The following is a 16,433-nucleotide window of genomic DNA, read 5'->3' on the forward strand; positions in this document are numbered from 1 at the left end:
AGCCAGCCAGTTAGCTATAAAACCCCTGTTAGGAACTGTTCTCTACTTGCTTTACCTGTAAAGGGTTAACAAGGCCACAGGTAAAAGGAAAGGAGTGAGCACCTGACCAAAAGAGCCAATGGGAGGGCAAGAACTTTTTAAAATTGGGGGGAAAAAACCTTCCCTTTGTCTGTGTGGTGTTTTCTGGGAAAGAGGGGAACAGGGATCAGTTATGGTGTGAGAAGCTTTAAGCTAGGTATGAAAAATCATCAATTCAGACCTCAAACTTGCTTATCTGAAACCCCAGATATGTAAGTAAATTAAGGAATGTCTAGTAAGACACTATTAGGTTTATTTCTTTTATTTCTTATTGGCTTGTAGACTCCTCTGTGCTAGCCCCAGATGCTTTTGTTTTGCTTGTAACCTTTAAGCTGAACCTCAAGAGAGCTATCTTGATGCTTAATTTTTGTAATTGTTTCTTTTAAGATCTAGCAAAAAGCTTAAGTTCCAGATGTATTTTCTTTCTTTTTGTTTTTAATAAAATTTACCTTTTTAAAGAACAGGATTGGGTTTTTTGTGTCCTAAGAGGTTTGTGCATGTTTAATTAGCTGGGGGCAACAGCTAATTTCTGATGTTTTTCTTTCTCAGCTCTTCCCTGGAGGAGGGGTGAAAGGCCTTGAGGGTACCCCACAGGAAGGAATTCCCAGGGGCACCTTTCTGGGTTCTCAAAAAAGGGTTTTTTTTGCAGTTGGGTGGTGGCAGCATCTACCCAGCCAAGGTCAGAGAAAAACTGTAACCTTGGAAGTTTAATACCAGCCTGGAGTGGCCAGTATTAATTTTTAGAATCCTTGTGGGCCCCCACCTTCTGCACTCGAAGTGCCAGAGTGAAGAATCAGCCTTGACAGAGGGAGAGGGCACCTATACTGACTCTGGTCGCTAGGCCAGGGTGCCCTGAGATTAAGGGCGGTCAGGTGGGCTTAGCCATGGGGCTGCAATGCCCTTGCCCCACCCAAGAGGGAGACGGCGTGTACTCACCTCACAAAATCTTGCTCTGTGTCCATTCAGCTCCCTGATACTGTACTTCTCATACTCTGAATTCAGTTTCCTAATAACTCCCTCTTCTCATGGGATCCTGCTGCTGCCACTCCTCTCTAGTCACCTCTCCTCTTCTAATTGCTCAAATCTAATTAGCATGAAACCTTGTCATTATAACATTCCATCTAGTCCCCTATTAAAAAAGGGTCACTGCCCAGAAGAGTCATCTTGCTGTTCAGATACCTCTCCATGTGTATCCTGTTTCATACTGACTGACCTGACCAAAGCGTTCAAGAAGAGGATGTAAAGGAAATTGGCGTTCCACTTTCATTTCTTTGTAGCTGCTTTGCCTCCCTGGCCTGCTGCGTTTCTGAATTCCTGCCATGGCTTGGCTCATGCAGTTGTATACTGTGCTACATTAAGGAAATTGCTAACTAAATGTGTGCTTTTTGTGAAGTAAAATATGGGTTAAAAATGCCATTCTGTGGTCAGGAAACTGAGTTGGGATTTATTTTCAACCACACCAATATTGGACACACCAATAAGTACACACCCAGAATTTTAATGCAGATCAGATTGGTAGCTTGCCCTTGAAAAATAAATTAAAACACATGAACTTACGGTACAACACAATTTAATTTATTAAAAGTGACAACCATATTTTATTGTCTTGATAACTAAATGTAAGATTCAAGTTATCCTTGGAAAAGTCATTTAAAAAAATTTCTAGTGTGGAAAGTTGTTGGCTTGGGTAAGTCTAACTTTCCACTTATATGCATACAATAACGTTTAAAGTCTTTGGCTCCCAAAAGCATGAAGGAGCCGACTTAAATATTTTCTCTATTAATAGGTGCCACTTCCATGAGGCAAACGTGCATGCATGCTCTCTTTCAAGCATCCTGTTATAAAGAAAGAAACTTATTTAAAGAATAAACTTCCAGTTTATCAAAAAACTTTTTTAACCTATCTTGATGAAAAAATAGGAGTTTAATACATTCTGTGTAACAAATCAAACTAAAATAGCACAACCATATTATATAAACTTGTTGCACTGACATTCTAATAATTAATAATGATTAGTAATTAATTATTTCAGGGCCTGATTGAAGTAATTAGGGTTGCTTGAGGAGTAAGGTATTACTTGGCGTATGATTAATCTGCTGAACAGTCATAGGTCAGTGTGGCAACTGTGCTTTTGATGGGATATACAAAAGCAACAAGAGGTTAAGGAACTGCACTGGGCTCAGCCAGCCCTGCCCTGCCACACCTGCAAAAGATGCACAGACTGGGGGAGGAGTAAAAAGGGAAGCAGAACAGCTCACTGGTGGGCAGACAAGAGAAAAAAGTACACTGTTAATTTGCAGGTCCTGAGGAAAGGGCTGAGGGAAGGCAGGGACCTTCCCAACCGCAACTGCCTGAAGGTCTTTCTCAGATAGAACAGAGGACCTGATTCTAATAGCTCCTGAGACAGAAGCATTTCCGCCCAGGGCCATCCCTAGCCATTTTGGTGTCCTACATAGCCCCTCATGGGGAGGCTGTGTGGGGCCCCAGGCCTCTGTGGGGATGGGGGGCAGGCTTAGGGGACAGGGGGGAAACCGCCCCCCAGCACTCACCAGCAGAAAGGAGCAGACTGGGGCCCGGTCACTCCACTTCCTGCCATCTGGTGAGTGTGGGGGCAGGCCTAGCCCCACACTCACAGTGCAGCGGGAAATAGAGTGACCCAGCCCCAGCCTGCTCCGCTCTGCTCCCCTGGCTCCCAGACTTGGAGAGGCAGGGGGGAACCATTCCCCAGCACTCACCGGTGGCATGGAGTGGGCTGGGGCTAGGTTACTCTACTTACCGCTACCGGTGAGTGCAGGCCCAACCGCTGCTGAAGTCCTCAGGGGAGTGGGGGCGCAGCTGGGGTGGAGCAGGATGAGGCAGGCTGGGGGTGGAGCAGGGGTTGGACTTTGGGGAAGGGGTGGAGGGGCTGAGGCAGAGCAGGGGCTGGAGCAGCACGTAGCTGCGTAGGGCCCCAGGAAATTTCCTGGGGCCCTACGCAGCTGTGTACTTTGCATGTGGGTAGGGACAGCCCTGATTTCTGCCTCTCTCATACTAACTCAGTTTGTTTGTGTTAATTCCCCTTGGTTTTGTTTATGGACTACCCTGCAAGGGGAGAGATTTGGAAGTGACCTGGCTGGGGGGCCACATCACAGGAGGAGGTATGCCACTGCACTCAGGAGGCAGAGCAGCTGATGGCTGCTTCCCCCAGGAGAGAGAGTTGCCATGCCACACCTGGCCATGGGGAGGTACCAAGTGGTGTGCTGACCACTTTCACAGTGCTGCTTAGCAGCTGCTCTTCTCCAGTGGGTGGGAGGCAGTAGGTCATCAGAAAGAGAATATTCTCCTGCAGGTGGTGGGGAGGCTGGGTGTCAGGCCCTATTAGGAACATGGTGTTGAAGGCAGTTGGCAAGTTGCCTATTGGGACTCACCAGCTGTTGGGGCCCATAGAGCATTAGTAGCTTAAGCACTTACAGTTCTTGCCTCAGCCATGGTACGCATGGTATGCTACTGGGGACTGGTTCAAAACAAAGTTTGGTGCCGCAGTCCTCCAAAGACCCCACAAAGAGGTGATAATTTCATGAGTAGAGAGGTGGCACAGTCTGTCTCTTCCACTCTGTGACTGATCCAGACCTCTTGAAGTCAGTGGAAAAACTCCCACTGACATTAGTTGGCTTTGAATGAGACACAAACTTGATGCCACAATAACTTAGCTACATTTGGGGAACTGAAACTAAAGTTGTAAATGTGAGTGTATTCGGTGATAGGTCCATTCCAAGTTGCATGTTTCTGCATAATTCTATGAAAATCAGTAGGTTGGTGAGAATTGGTGAAAGGCATGAATTTGTAGAAAAGGATTCATGATCTGTTAATTACATGGTCTGGATAATACTTAATCCTGCCATGAGTGCAGGAGACTGGACTAAATGACCTCTCTAGATTCCTTCCAGTCCTATGATTCTATGATATAAACATTGTTACAAAATTGTTATTTTTCCCAGAAAGATGGACCTGATTTATAATTGTTTGCCATCGGATAAAACTGTTAATGTAATTTTAGTCTTGTTGAGCATGTTTTATTCTTCACAATATGGTATAAATCCATGAGGAAAATCTGTACTTTGGAGATTTTAAAAATAATAGAAGAATCGGTGGCAGTGCCCAGATTAAGGTAAAGTGGCTCTCAGTTAATGCCAGTCATTGTTTATTTTTTGCTTTAATACTGTTTTCTAACAATATAATTGTTACAAATGTCAGTATTTGAAATAGGGAGAGTTGAGGTTCTTAAAAAAAAAGTAACATCTTGGCAGGCTTTTGATCTAATGGCAGAGTTTGTCTTTACTCTGTTAATTTCAACAACAGAGTTTAATTTGCCTTTAGGGGGAAAAAAGAGGTGTTGATATGTGGGGAGTGAGGAATAGCAAAACCACAAACCAAATAGACAAAATATTATATTTAATATCTATATATTTTCATATTGGGAGGGAAACTTAGACCGAAACAAAGAGTAACAAGGATCTACATTCTGACACTAGAAACAAGCAGCATTTCCAGATGTTAATATGCTAACCAGCTTTTTTAAAAAAATGTTGTTGATAGAAATAAAGGAACAAAAAGGGAGAAAATTGAAATATGTGTTTTGCCTAGTTGAGGCCTTTTTCAGCATTTAGAGTGCCAGAATCAACCCCTTTTACTACAGTTAATGGTATCAAATAGCTGTGTCAGCTGACAGGAAATAAGAAAGTTCCTATGGCAACTAAAAATATGCACAAGAGGAAAAATGCATCAAACAATATAGCAAACAAAATAAAAAGGAGTATATTGATGATAAAAACAAAAGAATACACATAAGCCCTACCTTAGTAAATGCATACCTTAATACCTTATTTTTAGTTTTATTTCTTCCAGGTGGGAAGCAATTCTTATGGATAATGGATACTTTAACTGTGTCAAATTGTTTTCCTAAGATACAATTCACTCTTACAGGTTGAGCAACACAGGAAACAGAATGCCACATATTTATTGCATGCTGTTTCTTGATAGATATATGCCAAACTACCCCTTCACCACAGCATGGGCTGGAAAGGAGGACTTACTCAACAAAAGTACAGGTAGCGTTAGCATTTAAACTGCAGTGCCTGTATTTCTACCTATTAAAAGATGTGTTTTGAAAGAACTAGATGTCTATAACTAGACACAAGTGGCTTAAAGTAGAAATGAAAAAGAGCAATCCTGTTTATGTACCTTACTAGCTTACATACCTGGATAATCATCCTCTTGAGCATTACAGCATGTAGCAGTATCCACTCTTATAGCAAGATGTCACAACAACTGTAAGATTTTTAAGGGGAAGGGAACTTTGGAAGAGCTTCTTCAAGATAGGTGAGCACAGGAGGGCAACAATTACCTCAATGGAAGAGTCAGGTAGAATTAAGATGGTATGTGTTAATAGTGCTAAAGTACAAGACAGATTCTACTAGCAGCTGCAGAGACAACAACTACTGTACAAAATATCACTGCAGGAGGCTTGTTTCTTGAAGGACATCAGTATGGGAGTACAATAGGTGGTCAGTACTCCACTAATTTACTCTTTAAGAAGGTATGGTTAGCAACAACAGTAAATATATAATACACATACAGTAGGATGGGAGGGAACCCTTCTGAAGGGACCATAGCAACTGAGCATGTGCCTATTCTCATCTCTTACATTGGTGAAAGAAATTACATTCCTTAAGTAATCAAATTCTCATGGATGTCTACCACTTCCTCTCAGGATTAATTTTCAATATCCAATAGGATGCCGGGGTTCTATCCTCGGCTCTCAGAGAGGAGTGGGGTTTAGTGGATTAGAGCAGGGGGCTGGAAGCCAGGACTCCTGGGTTCTCTGCAGGCCCATCCCATCCCATCCCCCACACCTCACCCACTCTAGGGCAGACATTTATCCGAGTCCTGGGCGGGGAGGGGGGGGGGATGTTACCCATTTCTACCATGTGTCTCTGTTTTATATGATGTATATAAACCGATGAGCTGGAGGATCTCTCTGCTGTCTCCCAGACATTGACACCCCCTCACAACAGGCTGCTGATTAAACTGAGTCTCATGTCCTGGGGGGCCTGAGCGTCTTTCCTTGGGGTGGCCCTGAGCCACTGCTTCCATTGTAATGTACTGTAGCAGGGTGGTCACCCTGCTCCTGCCCTGAAGAGCTTAAAACAGCCCTGGGAGAGGGCCGTGGTGGGGAAAAACTTGGCTGATTGGGGGAAGCAGCCACAGGTGGGTCCACACCCCAATCAGGCCACAGCTGGCCCTATAAGAGGGCTGAGGGCCAGAGACTGAGAGACATACTCTCTCTAGCTTATTTGAGAGAGAAGGACCTGATTGCCTGGGAAGCTGAGGGGGGGTACCTAGGGTGGAGCAGTGCTGGGGAAGGGCAGAGGGAGCTGGGGAGCTCCAGTTTAGCAAAGCCCCAGGCTGCAGGCTGAGTAGAAGGCCCACAAAAGGGTACTAGGGCTGCAGAGGGGCAGCCCAGGAATAGGCAGAGGCAGCTGGTCCAACCCACCTTGCTGATAATGAGTGGTTTACAGGCTGCAGTCTGCCCCAGTGAGCAGGGGCTAGACAATGACTGGCAGTAGCCACTTAGGCGAGGTGGGGATAGAGGGTTGGGGTACTGTGGTGGGCAGAACCCCTGGGCAAAGGGCACCGGGATCTGGGAAGTACACAGGACCAGCGGCAGGTGAGACACCGGCCTGCAGAGGGCACTCTGGGCTGGAAAGAGCTAATTCCCTGGATGACCAGCAGGAGTTGCCGCACCGGTGAGTCATCGCCCCGCCACATGTACATTAAACACTAAATGTTTAGCCAAAAAAAAAAAGTCAAAGTATTTTAGAAGTGGTGAAAGGTCAAAGGGAGCAAGGACTGATACCCATATATTAGATTAGCTTCAATATGTTGTTGAGTGCTTAATCCTCATGCAAGGCTAGGTAGAGCATATTGAGATACAGGAATATTTATGTCATTCTGTAACTCACACAGGAAAGTATTAGGCTGAGATGAGATTGCTTTTCTTGGCCATTTTCAGTACATGAAAACCTGAAATGCAAGCCATGGGAATGGATGGAGGCTGTATGGACTGGGATGTAGGTGGCGTGGCCTAGTAGTCAGAGCAGGAGTCAGTTCTAGTGGGTGGAGCAGATGTCCAGGTTGGAGAATGAAGCCAAGGGTCGGCACCAGAGTCCACTGCCAATTACCACAGCCAGGGGTCAAGCCAGAATCTGAACAAGGAATCAAAGCTGAGGGTCAGAGCAGAGGTCAGATACCAAATGCCCGAACTGAGGGTCAAGCCAGAGTCAGGGTCAGAAGCATAGGCATGCACAGCACATTTCATTAGGGTGTGCACCCAGGGATTTTTTTCTTTAAAGGTGAATATCATAAAGGTTGGGGTGCGAGAGGGAGTGCAGGGTGTGTGGGGGGGAGCAGTGTGCAGGAAGGGGCTCAGGGCAAGGGATTGGGGCAGAGGAGGGGGTGGAGTGTATGAGGGGGCTCAGGGCAGGGGGTTGGGGTGCAGGAGGGGTGTGAGGTGCGGCAGGGGGCTCAGGGCAGGCGGTTGGGGTGCGGCAGGGGGCTCAGGGCAGGGGGTTGGGGTACAGGACAGGTGTGTGGTGCAGGCAGGCTTGGGGAGCGGAGTGCAGGAGGGGCTAGGGCCCTGGCCCAGTGCCGCTTGCCTGCAGTGGCGTGCTCCCTGCCTGCCTGCCCTGGCCCCACGCCATGCCATTCACCATGTCCTTGCATGGCCCCTGTGGGGGGGCACAGGGCTCTGTGCGCTGACCTTGCCACACCCTTAGATACCTCCCCCGAAGCTCCTATTTGCTGCGGTTCCCTGTTCCCGGCCAATGGGAGCTGTGGGGGGCGGTGCCTGGAGCAATGCACGGAGCCCTCTGCCCCCTCCCCTGGGACCCCAGGGACGTGCTGCCGTGCCAGCGGCTTCTGAGAGAAGCACCATGGGGAGGGCAAATCCCATGGGCTGGATACAAAGCCCTGAGGGTCCGTATCAGGCCCGCAGGCATTAGGGTGTGCCTGGGCACACTCCGTGCGCACGCCTCTGGTCAGAAGTCAGAGGCTGGGGGCAGAGCCAGACTGGTAACTGATGACTGGAGGTGAGGCAGGGATCAAGCACAGTGGGAACAGGAGTGAAGGCAGGAGTGAGGTAGGAGCCAGGGGAAGAGTAGGAATCAGAACAGGGTTGGCGCAGGAGGCAGGCACAAGCAGGGTCCAATGCAGCTACCATTGGAAATCACCTTGTTGCTCAGACAAACGTCCTGTGTCTTCTTAACATAAGAATGGCCGTACTGGGTCAGACCAAAGGTACATCCAGCCAGTATCCTGTCTACTGACAGTGACCAATGCTTGCCAGGTGCCCCAGTGGGAGTGAACCTAACAAGCAATGATCAAGTGATCGCTCTCCTGCCATCCATCCCCACCCTTTGACAAACAGAGGCTAGGGAGACCATTCCTTACCCATCCTGGCTAATAGCCATTCATGGACTTAACCTCCATGACTTTATCCAGTTCTCTTTTAAACGCTGTTATAGTCCTAGCGTTCACAACCTCCTCAGGAAAGGAGTTCCACAAGTTGACTGTGGGCTGTGTGAAGAAGAACTTCCTTTTATTTGTTTTAAACCTGCTGCCTATTAATTTCATTTGGTGGCCCCTAGTTCTTATATTATGGGAACAAGTAAATAACTGTTCCTTATTTGCTTTCTCCACATCACTCATGATTTTATATACCTCTATCATATCCCTCCTTAGTCTCCTCTTTTTCAAGATGAAAAGTCCTAGCCTCTTTAATCTCTCCTCATATGGGACCCGTTCCAAACCCCTAATCATTTTAGTTGCCCTTCTCTGAACCTTTTCTAATGCCAGTATATCTTTTTTGAGATGAGAAGACCACATCTGTATGCAGTATTCAAGATGTGGGCATACCATGGATTTATATAAGGGCAGTAAGATATTCTCCATCTTATTCTCAATCCCCTTTTTAATGATTCCTAACATGCTGCTTGCTTTTTTGACCGCCTCTGCACACTGCGTGGACATCTTCAGAGAAATATTCACAATGACTCCAAGATCTTTTTCCTGATTAGTTGTAGGTAAATTAACCCCCATCATATTATATGTATAGTTGGGGTTATTTTTCCTAATGTGCATTACTTTACATTTATCCACATTAAATTTCATTTGCCATTTTGTTGCCCAATCACTTAGTTTTGTGAGATCTTTTTGAAGTTCTTCACAGTCTGCTTTGGTCTTAACTATCTTGAGCAGTTTAGTATCATCTGCAAACTTTGCCACCTCACTTTTTACCCCATCCTCCAGATAATTTATGAATAAGTTGAATACAATTGGTCCTAGGACTGACCCTTGGGGAACACCACTAGTTACCCCTCTCCATTCTGAGAATTTACCATTAATTCCTACCCTTTGTTCCCTGTCTTTTTTAACCAGTTCTCAATCCATGAAAGGATCGTCCGTCTTATTCCATAACAACTTAATTTACATAAGAGCCTTTGAGAGACCTTGTTAAAGGCTTTCTGGAAATCTTCTACCTTAAATTGCATGGTTGGACCAATAGGTGGAGCCAGGTGATCCCCCAATCAAGTATCCCGTGGGTAGTGTGTTGGTTGAGACTATAGTCCTACTAGCTTCTTGGCCCATCAGGTTTCAGCAGATAATGGGTGGAGGCCAGGATGCAGCAGCCATGGTTCAAGACCCAGGACATCACAGAAGCAAGAAACAGAACAAAGCAATAAAGTAGAATCAGCAGTGGTCCTAATAAAATCAGATTCATCATTTGTGTATCAAATAAACTACTTTAAATACCTTAAATTACAAATAAAACAAGACAGTGTGTCTGAATATACTAGGTTTTTGTTTTCATCTTGTTTCCTCTTGGTTTGGTGGTAGGAAATGTAAGCATTTATCTGAGGTAAGCATCATTATTAAATATGATTTAATGCCTATGAAAAGTTACAAATTGACCTTGATGGTACCAGGTTTACTGTACTAAACTTGCATAAAATATATTTTAGTTGCTCTCTTCTTTTTGTTTCCTGCTTTTGCTTTTATAGATCACTGTATATCTCTTTCCCTCCTGACCCACACCCATTAAGAGATCTCATGAACTGAGATCGCTGCTAAGTGGACTCTCAGGGAACTTTAGAGAAAGAGTCAATGATTTCAGATGTAACATACTCTAAAATGTCCTGAATCTTAGCATCTGTTGCGTTTACACCCCAGTGGCTGAAACAGATGGAAAAATGTTTCCACTTGGCTAAATAAGCAGATCTAGTGGAATGCTTTCTGCTGTTCTTTGAACTGCCAAAGAACAATGTTTCTCTGTTTCATCAAGCCACTCAATAGCCATGGTGTAAGGTGCAGTCTGTTCAGGTCTGGGTGTAATAACTGACTGTGGTGTTGAGACAGTAGATCTGGAAGTGTAGGCAGAGTCCAAGGAGGCGAAATGGAGAGGCTGCGAAGATCCGAGAACCAGCACTGTCTCAACCATGCTGTTGGTTATGAGAATTATTTTGGCATGGGCTTGTTTTGATATGAGGATCACCTGTGCGATGAGGTGAGTGGAAAGGAATGCATACATGAGGTATGGCCCCCCACCAAAGGAGAAAAGCATCAGTCAACGAGCTTGGGCTGTGACCTGCTTGACAGCAAAACTGACAGCATTTCTTGTTGTCATTCATTGCAAATGGGTCAACCAACAGGATTACCGAGGTGCGGAAGATAGTTCCAAGCACACTGCACTTCAGAGACCATTTGTGATCATGAGAAAATCTGCAGAGATATTGGCCAACAGTTTCTGTGAGCCAGTAAGTAGGAGGGAGTGAGAGTAATGCCTTCCTCGATGTGAAACTCTGGAATGTTTGCCTCTTCATGATAAAACTGATTGGACTTTGCTCTTCTTTGTCTGTTTAGGTAGTATACCATGGTTGCATTGTTGGTCAGAACCTGAACTGACAAACCCCTGATGTGAAGGAGAAAGGTATGACAGGCCTTATGAATTGCATAAAACTAGGGCATATAGATGTAAGGTTCATTTCCTGTTCTGACCATAATATTCAGGTTTGTAAATCCCCCAGGTGAGCACCCCATCCCATGAGTCACGTCAATGATAATCGTCTTGGATGGAAGAGGGAACAGGACACCTCTGCACACATTGCTCTGATCCATCCACCACTCCAAAGATGCCAGACTGCAGCAAGTACGCAGACCAATTTGTCCAAAGAATGCCTGGTTGGTCGATAGACTTGAGCTTTGCTACCCCTGGAGGCTGTACCGGCAAAGCCTGGCATGTTGAGTCGCATAGGCCACATGACATTAGGTACCTAATAACCTTAGGATCAAAATGTGGTGTTGGAGTCTGACTTGAGTGAATTTCTCAGCTGAGGAATGTCCCAGAATCTTTCCAGGAGTAGATAGCCAATCGAATTTATAGAGTTGAGTAGGGCCCCAGTGAATTTTGAGTTTCTGTGTTGGGGCTAACAGATTTCCCTTTACTTTCTATGGGCCCCAGATGATTGGACAGACCAGTGTATTGGATGTTGTGGAGAGCCAATTGTTCGGATCTGCCTCAAATTAACCAACCATCCAGATATGGAAAGACATGGATCCTTTTTCTCGTCAGATAGGCTGCCATTTCTGTCATGCAGTTTGTGAATACTTACAGAGCCAACAACAGGCCAAGGGAAGTACTGTGTACTGATTATACAGCTCTTGCTATCACAAATCTTGGAAACTTCTTGTGACTTGACAAAACTACCACATGGAAGTAGACATCCTGCAAACCAGTTGGTACAATCTTGGGAAGGACTAATTAGTGCTAGAGACAATGTGAAAACTTATATATTTGACAGACTTGTTGAGACTGTGAAGCTCTAGAATGGATCTCAGGCCTCCCTTGAAATGTGGAATCAGAAAGTATTGTGAATAACACCCTCCTTTCCCAATGTCAAATGGGAACTTCCTCTACAGCCCCCACATAGAGCAGAGTCTGAACTCCTTGAAAAAGCACTGACTCATGAGAGGGGTTCCTGAAGAAAGATGGGGCTGATGAGTGAGGATGTGAGATAGTCTATCCAGTTTCCTCCTATCTCAATCCCACAGTGCTTATGACCCATTTGTCCATAGTTATGGACTTCAAAGCATTGAGGAAATGAGAGAATATACCCCCAAATGGTGGGGAGGAAGAGGGTAGATTGCTGATGACTGTTTTGCTGTCCTTGAGTGGGAAGTCAAATGGACTGCTTCCCCATAGCTGATTAAGGATGGGATGCCAGTATAGTGGTAGAATTAGACTTTCCTACATTGAGATTTATGACTGTTCTTTGAAAAGCCTGTCTATGTTGATGGGTGAAATAGATGCCAATAATACCGCTGTTGCTGAGACCGATATTGGCATCTCCTGGGTGTTGGAGTGAAGAGTCACTTGAGAGTCCTTAAACAAATTTAAAGTCTCATCAATTTTATTAGCAAATAAAAACTGACTATCAACGGGAAGGTCTTCAATAGTTTTTTGAATGTCTGTAGCTATGCCTGAGTTTTGCAATCAAGATACTTTCTTTATTGTTATTGAAGATGCCACCACGCTATAAGAAGCATCAGCTACATCAACATAGACTAGTGAGATCTTGGCCACTGTGTGGCCTTCTGCAAGAAAAACCTTATATTCTTCCCATGAATCTTCAGGTACCTTCTCAGTAATTTTTGACACCGCATGCCAGTTCACAAAGCCATATTTAGCTAAAAGCACCTGGTGAATCACTATGCACATTTGGAGAGAGGAGGTTTGAATACCTTTTTCTACCAAGTAAATCAAGTCTCTTGGGTTCTTTCTCTTTGGGAGTTGATTTAAGTATTCCCTGTCATGATCCCTCATTGGCAATCATATCTACTAGAGAGTTGGGTGCAGGATGAGAATAAAAACAATTCTGGGAGTGGGAACATGATAGTGCTTATCTATGTGCTTAGAACTAGGGACCAAAGTCTTTGCCAGTTTTAGAAGAACTTCATTAATAGGGAGGGCTTCCCTCCCCAGTGTGGAAACCTGGAGAATATTTAATAGCTTATGTGTGTGTTTTCTTGTACACGCTCACTTTAAATGCCCAAAGATATAATCATTCTTCTCAGTGGTTCCTGATGAGATTTAAAATAATCAGGAACTGGAGAAGACTCATCCAGAATTATAAAATCATCCGTGAGAAGGAGGAAACTGCTCCAGCCTCTCTCATGATGCCTCACCCATTTTATATATGACTAAAAGAATTTGAATTTACTATTGAGAGAGAGATTCCTTTACATTAGTAAATAAAGGGGAAACTGAGACAGATGCACCTCTCTTTCCACAGGAGATTACCCCAGGAGGAGCTGTCCTATGACCAGACTGACATTTCTTCTCTTCAAGATTGTCAACTCTTCAAGGCAGGGACTTTCATTCCATGTTTGTACAAACGCCTAATACAGGTGACATAATCCTGATTGGGGGTCTCTGGGTGAAACTGTTATGCAAATAATAAATAGGGCTGTCGATTAATTGCAGTTAACTTACATGATTAACTCAAAAATTAATAAAGATTCAAAAATTAATTGTGATAATCAGTTTTAATCACACAGGTAAACAATAGAATACCAATTGAAATTTATTAAATGTTTTTCTACATTTTCAAATATATTGATTCCAATTACAACACAGAATACAAAGTGTACACTGCTCACTTTATATTATTTTTAAACAAATATTTATATTGTAAAACTGCACTACACTACCTCTATGAGGTGAATTGAAAAATACTAGCTCTTATCAATCTCTTTATCATGAAAGTGCAACTTACAAATGTAGATTTTTTTGTTACATAACTGCACTCAAAACCAAAATATATGCTCCAAAGTTTTACATTAATTCCACTCAGTCCTACTTCTTGTTCAGCCAATCGCTAAGACAAACAAGTTTGTTTACATTTACGGGAGATAATGATGCCCACTTCTTATTTACAAGTCACCAGAAAGTGAGAATAGGAATTTTCATGGCATTTTTGTAGTCATCATTGCAAGGTATTTACATGCCAGATATGCTAAACATTCATACGCCCTTTCATGCTTTGGCCACCATTCCAGAGGACATGCTTCCATGCTGATGATGGGTTCTGCTCGATAACTGTCCAAAGCAGTGCAGCCCGACGCATGTTCATTTTTATCATCTGAGTCAGCTGCCACCAGCAGAAGGTCAATTTTCTTTTTTGGTGGTATTCTATTATTGTTTAACAGTGTGATTAATCACAATTAATATTTTAATCACTTGATTGGCCTAATAAATAATTTGTGCTGAATTTCTCATATTGTTGTTAACTCATTTACAAGCTACATCAGTCAAAAAGGTGTAGAGACTGCAGTCAACCAATGGGTCCTTCACCACTGTGCTGCTGTACAGCCCTGAACAACATGGTGATCATGGACCAACATAATCTGCTGCTGAGAGCCTTGATTACATTAGCATTTCCACTGCTTTGTTGCAATGGTGGGAAACTCCTGTGACAGGGTGGCTGGGATGAGCCGTACTGAGAAGGCCACATTCAGGGCAGACTGCAAGAAATAGGGCAGACCATCCCCAGAGCTGGCGATTTATTCTGTAATTCAGTTCACCAAGCCAGTAACAGAAGAGCTTCTGAAGTACTATGCTTGTTAACCAGAAGCCAAACACAGTTCCCTATAGGCATTCCAGTCCTTGGCTACGACCCAGACAACCAAGTCAGTGAGGGGTTATTGAAAACCCATTTCACCATATATGAGGTTCTTACTAGTCCCAAAGAATCAGACACTTATCCCCAGGTCTATATGAATATCAGATCTTATTCAAATATCACGCTGTCAGCCAATCCTTAGTAAACTAACTAAAGATTTATAAAGAAGAGAGTTATAAATGGTTAATAGATCATATACATACAGATGATTGCAAAGTCCTTATATCAGGTTTGTAGCAGTGATTGAATAGACTGCTGGCTTGCAAAAGTCTCTCTGGTAACTTCCGAAAGATTGGAAGGTCCATAGGTGCCGACTTCCCCTCTGCCCCAATTCAAACCCCCCCAATGTCCCTGCCCCTCCACCGCCCTCGCTCTGCCCCTGCCCTGCCTCTTCTTCATCGCCTCCCCTGAGCGCACCACATCCCCACTCCTCTCCCTCCCTCCTGGAAAGTCCTAAGCGCTGCCAAACAGCTGTTTGGTGGTGGGCAGGAAGCGCTGGGAGGTACGAGGAGTACCGGGGATGTGGTGTGCTTGGGAGGGGGAGGAAGAGAGGCAGGAGGAACTTGGCTGCCGGCGGGTGCAGAATACCTGCTAATTTTTCCCTGTGGGTGCTCCAGCCCCGCAGCACCTATGGAATTGGCACCTATGGGAAGGACCTCAATCAATGGTTCAAAATACTCCTTTTAGTTGTAAATCCACAGTCCAGAGAATTGGAGCAGGAAAGAGGCAAAATGGAGATGTTTCAGGTGTCTTTTATGCCCTCTGCCATGTGCAAAGAAAGTTACTGTCCCAAACAAAGCCCACAGCCCCTTTGTATGGAAAGTTACTGGCCCAAGATGGAGTCCAGGGTCACTTGAGCATATCACATGTCCTTACATGTTTTGCTGAATCACAAGGAGTGGCCACTGGCTCTTTGCTGTCTGAGGCATCCACAGGAAAGGCCTGCTGGGTGGGATGAGATTCTTCAATGGCCAATTGTGAGAGTGGAGTGTCCTTAATGGGCAATCAACACATAGCTGTCTAGCTCTAATGTAAATCTATTTGGGTGTCAACCAGAAATACAACACATGTATAAGATACAAGCACATAGCCACTATTCATAATTTCAGACACAAAGATGATACATGCATATAAGTAGGATAATAATATTTAGCAAATCATAAGTTTTCCATTGATACCTTACAGGATACACTTTGTATAAGATTTATGGAAATTGTGTAACATTTTAACAACAGTGATATAAATGGTCACCTTTCTTATACACAGTATCACAACTTCCAAAAAAAAAAAAGGCTATTGTAGCTGCAGCCCTAGATACTATTTAAAATTAAAACAGTGTCAATCTAAATTTAAATCATAGAATTGGACTGGAAGGAACCTCAAGAGGTCTTCTAATTCAGTCCCCTGCAGTCAAGAGAGCATTAAGTATTATCTAGACCATCCCTGACAGTTGTTTGTCTGACTCACTCTTAAAAATATCCACTGATGGAGATTCCACAACCTCCCTAGGCAATTTATTCCAGTGCTTAACCATTGTGATAGGAAGTTTTTCCTAATGTCCAACCTAAACCACTCTTGCTG

At 44.2% G+C, this 16,433-nt stretch overlaps 1 long non-coding RNA gene across 3 annotated transcripts; it reads left to right on the forward strand.

Annotated features, from left to right (window-relative positions):
• Nucleotides 1–6,550: 6,550 nt before the first annotated feature.
• On the forward strand, nucleotides 6,551–12,617 carry LOC120395329. Of its 3 annotated transcripts, none has more exons than XR_005592597.1 (4): nucleotides 6,551–6,863; nucleotides 11,035–11,101; nucleotides 11,199–11,440; nucleotides 11,633–12,617. It is a non-coding gene; the product is annotated as an uncharacterized LOC120395329 (long non-coding RNA). The 3 variants fall into 3 exon arrangements; XR_005592598.1 differs by having other exon boundaries at nucleotides 11,199–11,320; XR_005592596.1 differs by having other exon boundaries at nucleotides 11,199–12,617.
• The last annotated feature ends 3,816 nt before the right edge of the window (nucleotides 12,618–16,433 follow it).

Source organism: Mauremys reevesii, linkage group 1, assembly GCF_016161935.1.
Source record: "Mauremys reevesii isolate NIE-2019 linkage group 1, ASM1616193v1, whole genome shotgun sequence".
Lineage (NCBI taxonomy): Eukaryota > Metazoa > Chordata > Testudines > Geoemydidae > Mauremys > Mauremys reevesii.